The following is a 6,545-nucleotide window of genomic DNA, read 5'->3' on the forward strand; positions in this document are numbered from 1 at the left end:
CCTGGGCTGTATGACTTGCTAGCGTAAACACAGCTGCAGCGTATTTACCATACCTTAAAATCTTTTGATGGCATTTGGGAAGCAAGTTCACTGGCAGGATTAACTAACCACCAAACTTGGTATCTTAACTGGCTAATGTTAAACAGGGACTTTATCTTCTTGTTTACACCATTTTGTTTATGATGCTGAGTCCAACCTCAGCAGCATGGAAGAAAAATCTGGCTCCCTTCCTGAGGTAAAGCATGTCAGCCTTTGCATAAGCCTGAAAGAATTAATTTGAAGTAGGACAGAGTTACTTCAGAGCTGGGTTTTGGAAGTGTCCAGTCACTTTGGGGATCAGGTTCAATCATCAGTATCTTTTCTCCCAGTGGGAACTGGTGACCTCCCTAGTCTTAAGGTGCACTAGCTCTCCTTTGAAAAGAGCAGGGAACCACCAGAGCCTGCTGCTGCTGAGTGGTCTCCATCCCTACCCTTCCCTTCCACGTTCACTCTCCACTATCCAGACCCAAGCAACCAGCTCTCTTCCCTAATTAAGCAGTGACTGTGTATATATATACTTCTCACCTCATGAAAGAGAGGATGACAACCACCATCATCTCTCAAAGCATTCAAAGCCTCTCCCCCATGCCAGTAACCTCTCATGTTGGTTGTGCTGTGCTATGGCGCGGCTACTGTGTGATCCAGCTGACAGGGCTCTGTGGCTGGCATCACTGATGGACACTCACCTTCATGTCCTCTCCACCTCAGTCCCATCAATGGTCCTGCTGTCATCTCCCCCATGCAAACCACTCCCAAACCTCTCCTCCCATTCAGCTTCCCCATACACAGAGGGCACAGCCTGTGGCTCTAGTGTAACTGAAAATTTTGGTACATGTCCCATATACTTACCAAGTTTTGGCCATCTTTGTTACACGCGATGAGCATCCAGGTCTTGTATTGCAGACTCTATGTTCCTAGCAGAGTGTCACATTCCCAGAACTTACTGGAGCACTGGAGTAAAACCCATGCTTCTCACTGAAGTATTTGATATCTGTTTGCCTGAGCAGATGCTTGTCAATTTTTGTTAGTGATTATAATGCCTGGCAGTAGGAAAACATTAAGGAGGTATCAGAGCTATGCAGGAAAAAGACAACTCCCAAGATACAAAGGGGTGATGACAGAACTTATGGGCTGGCTGGGGTTGCAAAGAAGTGGACAATTACATCTTACTTGCAACACACAGGGAACATTTCCTTCTGAGCAGGCCCTGTACAAGTGTGCCTCAGAGGTTTTCACACAGGCTCCTACAACAACACTAGCTGGTGTGGGAAGAAACGCAGGTCAACATTGTCATGTAAAACCTTGAGCATGATATTTAGTGCATTTTTTCACTCTGTGCTTCAGAAAGCCCTGTTTTTACAAATGTTCAGGAAAATTAAAATCACAGGTGTATGAGAACCTATGGATTCTGTGGGATTTCAAGTCAAATTCATATGATTCCTTCCAAGTTATCCCATCAATCGCCTGATTTAGGTTGTCAGTGCCATTTTTAGAACACATGGTTCAACTAAATCCAACAGCACATAGAAGAAAACTATGTCAGCCTGGCTCTAGCTCCTGCTTCTGCCAGCATCTGCCCAAAAAGTAGAGAGACATGGGCATGCCCAGCATGCACAGCACACAGAAACTCACTGGCAGAGCTAAATGAAACTTAGCAAGGCCAAACATCTCACCAAATCTCTTGCACTAATCCCTTTAGCAAGATATTTTTAACTCATTTTTCATCCAACCTCCATTCCTTTCTCCTCCCAGCCGCAGGGCATTGGTAGCAGCAAATTGTGTATTTTATTTACAATGGTGCCTCGAGATCAAGTCAGGCTAGCTTAGGCCATGGCTTCACAAGAGAGCATCCTCAATGTATGCGGCAGCAGCTGGAGGTCTTCCACCCTCTCACTCCTTGCCCTTTCTTTCCCTGTTGTCCAAAGGAATACTGTTTAGTCACAATAAAGACAAAGCCAAGGAGGGAGAACAAGATGGGTCCATTCACAAGGTCTTTGTAATTCGCAAGTAAGTTTACAGCAAGGGTCACACATGTGTACATTGCATTCAATAGCCACCCCCTTTCCTTCAGGACTTTGGCGGTAGAAAGCATACATGTGCTAGAAATAATGGAATTACACAGGAAAGAAAGGAAGGGGGTGTAAGCAGTGGCAATAGGAAGAAATAGCTAAAGAGAGACCTTTCAACTTATATACCCACCCTTCTCACATAAACAGAGGTAGTTATTGGCTAACTAACGAACTATTAGGTCATTCATGAGCTTATCTTCTGAGAATAGGGTTTGGGGAAGTGATGTATATGACAATTCACTTACTTTAAGTTCATGTCTGTCCCAGTGATTCCACAGAATCTCAGCTTTTGTTTTTAAGGCAAGCATCAGCAATGCTCTTTTTCCCTTGATATTACATGTATTTGTGTGTGCATTAGAAACTGTAAATAACCAGGTAGAATCAAGATATCATCCTTCAACGTTAGGAGCTGAACACGGACAGCCTCAGAGTTGCCACCAGAAGCCTTCAATCCCATCAGGATGCCCATTGCTGGGTACATGTTTTCTCCATGGGATCTCTCTGACTCAGCAGCTAGCAGGAAGCGCGTAGCACACTGAACAATGAAACACAGGCAATGACTTAAAAGAAGTGCTCTCCATTACAAGTAACTCCAGGCTACATTTCTTTCAGTTTCCAAATGAAATAAAATAAAGACATACATGGATTGTTGAACTTTTTAAATTATTATCATTATTCAATTGGGGCAATCTCAGGCACAGCTACAGGTTGGGCAGAGAAATGATTCAGAGAAGCCTGCGGAAAAGGACTTGAGGGTGTTGGTTGATGAGAATCTGAACATGAACTCGCTTCGCTGTGTGCTTGAGCCCAGAAAGCCAACCATGTGCTGGGCTGCATCAAAAGCAGCGTGAGCAGCAGGTCAAGGGTGGTGACCCTGCCCCTCTGCTCTGATCTGGTGAGACCTCACTTGCAGCACTGTGTGCAGTGCTGGTGTTCTCAACATAAGAAGGACATGGAGCTGTTGGAGCAAGTCCAGAGGAGGCCACGAGGATGATCAGGGGCTGGAGCACCTCCCATATGAAGATAGGCTGAGAAAGCTGGGGCTGCTCAGCCTGGAGAAGAGAAGCTGTGTGGAAACTTCAGAGCAGCTTCCAGTGTCTGAAGGGGCTGCAAGGATGCTGGAGAGTGACTCTTCATCAGGGACTGTAGCAAATGGACAAGGGGTGATGAGTTCAAACTGAAACAGGGGAAGTTCAGGTTAGATATAAGGAAGAAGTTCTTTCCTGTGAGGGTGGTGAGACGCTGGCACAGGCTGCTCAAAGAAGAGGTAAATGCTCCATCCCTGTCAGTGTTCAAGGCCAGGTTGGACAGAGCCTTGGGTGTCATGGTCTAATGTGAGGTGTCCCTGCCCATGGCAGGGGGTTGGAACTGGATGATCTTAAGGTTCTTTCCAACCCAAACCGTTCTATGATTCTATGAAATAAATGGACTTTGAAGGAGGACAAAAATTATAAAGCTTTGCAAGCAAACTCTTTCTATACATAGCTATAAACAGGCATATAGCTAGTCTATAATAAAGCTAACTGTGCAAATCAACATAGGCACAGTATCTTCAAAATAGATGTACTACCCACACTTAAGCTTTGAGCTATTCCAAGCAATGGTGAGGAAAACAAACATTTTCCTATCAGTCTGCCTTCTACATAAAATCATAGAATCATAGAATCACAGAATGGTTTGTGTTGGAAAGGACCTTAAGATCATCCAGTTCCAACCCCCTGCCATGGGCAGCGACACCTCACATTAGACCATGTCGCCCAAGGCTCTGTCCAACCTGGCCTTGAACATTGACAGGGATGGAGCATTTACCTCTTCTTTGGGCAGCCTGTGCCAGCGTCTCACCACCCTCACAGGGAAGAGCTCCTGTCTTATATCTACCCTGAACTTCCCCTGTTTCAGTTTGAACCCATCACCCCTTGTCCTATCACTACAGTCCCTGATGAAGAGTCCCTCTCCAGCAGCCTTGTAGCCCCCTTCAGACACTGGAAGCTGCTCTGAGGTTTCCACGCAGGTTCTCTTCTCCAGGCTGAACAGCCCCAGTGTTCTCAGCCTGTCAAATCAGTTCAGCCAAGACACATGATTGGAGGGGAAAGCTGTGGTGAACAGGGAAGGGTAGTGCTGCATGCTCCTGCAAATGGTGCCTCTCAGGGGACTGGGACACTTTTGGCCCAAAGGTGACCATGCTGGTGGTTTAGCTGGAATGACTCGAGCCATGCCTGCTGTAGGGCTTTTCAGCCCAACGTGGTGGAACAAAGGCAGAGGTGGGTGGAAGCTTTTTCACACATGACTGAAAATTGAAACACGAGCTTGAGCATTGCTGCCGTCGTATTTTAAGGTGTCCAACACAGACAAGCGGGTGACTGAATCTGTCCTTTTGGAAACCAAGCATTTTCATAAAAAAAAAAAAAATTGTAACAATATTTGAAATTATAACCATCTAATCCAGTTAATTTAAATCATTATTGATTCCTAAAGCAATACTAGTTACGGGAAAAGTCATAAGCAGGCCATGTTTGCTGGTGAAGTTTTAAGGAAAGTCAAACCAATGAAATGGATGAAGTCACTGAGCAGAAGAAACCAACAGAAACCAGAGCTGTCCTGAATGGCTGAGCTCGCCACAGCCAGCAGGCAGCTCACCCATGGATGCGGAGAAATATTCACTTAGTTTCAGTTCATTCAGTAATTGCATTCCATATGCACTGTTCATTCACAGTTAGTCTAACTGGCATATAAAAATTTTCCTACTTTACGTGGAAAAATTAGCATAAAGTGGTAAGATCTGCTAGTGCTAAAATCCTGCAGGATTAGAACCTACCGAGAATAACCAGGAATACTTTGCTTCATTAACAGGTTTAATCAAAAACATGTTTTAGTTCACCTTATTTCTCCAGCATGTGAGATACTGCCAGCTAATTAAAAGAATTCTAAATAACTGCTTTTCTGCAAGAGACCCCACTTGCAGCACTGTGTGCAGTGCTGGTGTTCTCCACATAAGAAGGACATGGAGCTGTTGGAGCAAGTCCAGAGGAGGCTCAGGGGCTGGAGCACCTCCTGTTTGAAGACAGGCTGAGAAAGCTGGGGCTGTTCATCTGGAGAAGAGAAGCTGCGTGGAGACCTCAGAGCAGCTTCCAGTGTCTGAAGGGGGCTACAAGGCTGCTGGAGAGGGACTCTTCATCAGGGACTGTAGTGATAGGACAAGGGGTGATGGGTTCAAACTGAAACAGGGGAAGTTCAGGGTAGATATAAGACAGGAGCTCTTCCCTGTGAGGGTGGTGAGACGCTGGCACAGGCTGCCCAAAGAAGAGGTAAATGCTCCATCCCTGTCAATGTTCAAGGCCAGGTTGGACAGAGCCTTGGGCGACATGGTCTAATGTGAGGTGTCGCTGCCCATGGCAGGGGGTTGGAACTGGATGATCTTAAGGTCCTTTCCAACACAAACCATTCTGTGATTCTATGATTTGGATTCCCACTTTCCATCTGAATAAAACTTGCTGCAAATCGTGAACAAATGAACAACCATTTAATAGGAACAGATAGGCAATGTTTACTATTCCTTAGCATGGTTCACCTTCACCAAAGAAGTTCTATGTACCTAGGAGAGCTGTGGGAGGGGTGGAGATCCTGGAGAGCTTCTTTGGCAGGATATGCCAGGGGATGCTCAGGACAAAGTGGCAGGGAAGGGACAGGCTGGTTACGCATGTGCTTATACCCATGAGTGGGCTGCAGGCCACTGCAGTAACTCACCAGCCAGATGCTGTAGTCTGGGTGTGGGGTGCACGGATCAACACCTCACGAACAACAGGTTGGTCACCCTTGGTACGAGGTACCTCCAGGGGATGCAAAGGATGGCCAAATGTAGTTTAAAAGTGGTGTAGTTGTGTGAAAATATGTTGATTTGGTTACCAACAACCAGCGAGGGGAAGAAATCCTTCAGGGAAGGATAGCAGGGAAACATGACCTAGGGTACAAATACAAAGCAGGGCAGAAATTCATTATCTGAATGAAGCTTTCCCCTCTTGCTGATCTAAACCATAATTAAATTGGCTATTCAAATCAATGTAGACTGGTGTTGTCTTATCCTCTTTTCACATATTTTATTCACACATAATTAATAAACTTCCTATGACATGTCCTGGATTTTAGAGTTCATGAGCAGCCAGTGAGTGCTAATGAAAATGCTGCACTGCTGCTTTTCCATTTAAGCGCAAATAATGTCAACGGAAGTTGGGAATAAACTCCAGTAATGGGGAAATGGCATCAGAGAAATGTCTCTCTGCATATACAGATCTTAAGCTGAGGAAAAGTCAGGAGAAGTATTAGCATTAATTAGACTACCAACTACCTGCACAAAATCCCAAGTTAGTACCACCTTGTTAAACCAGAGCACTTTTATTGTCAGAGGAGAAACACAGTGAAAAAAAAACAGGAAAGCAATTA

This window comes from Strigops habroptila, chromosome 1, assembly GCF_004027225.2.
Source record: "Strigops habroptila isolate Jane chromosome 1, bStrHab1.2.pri, whole genome shotgun sequence".
NCBI lineage: Eukaryota > Metazoa > Chordata > Aves > Psittaciformes > Psittacidae > Strigops > Strigops habroptila.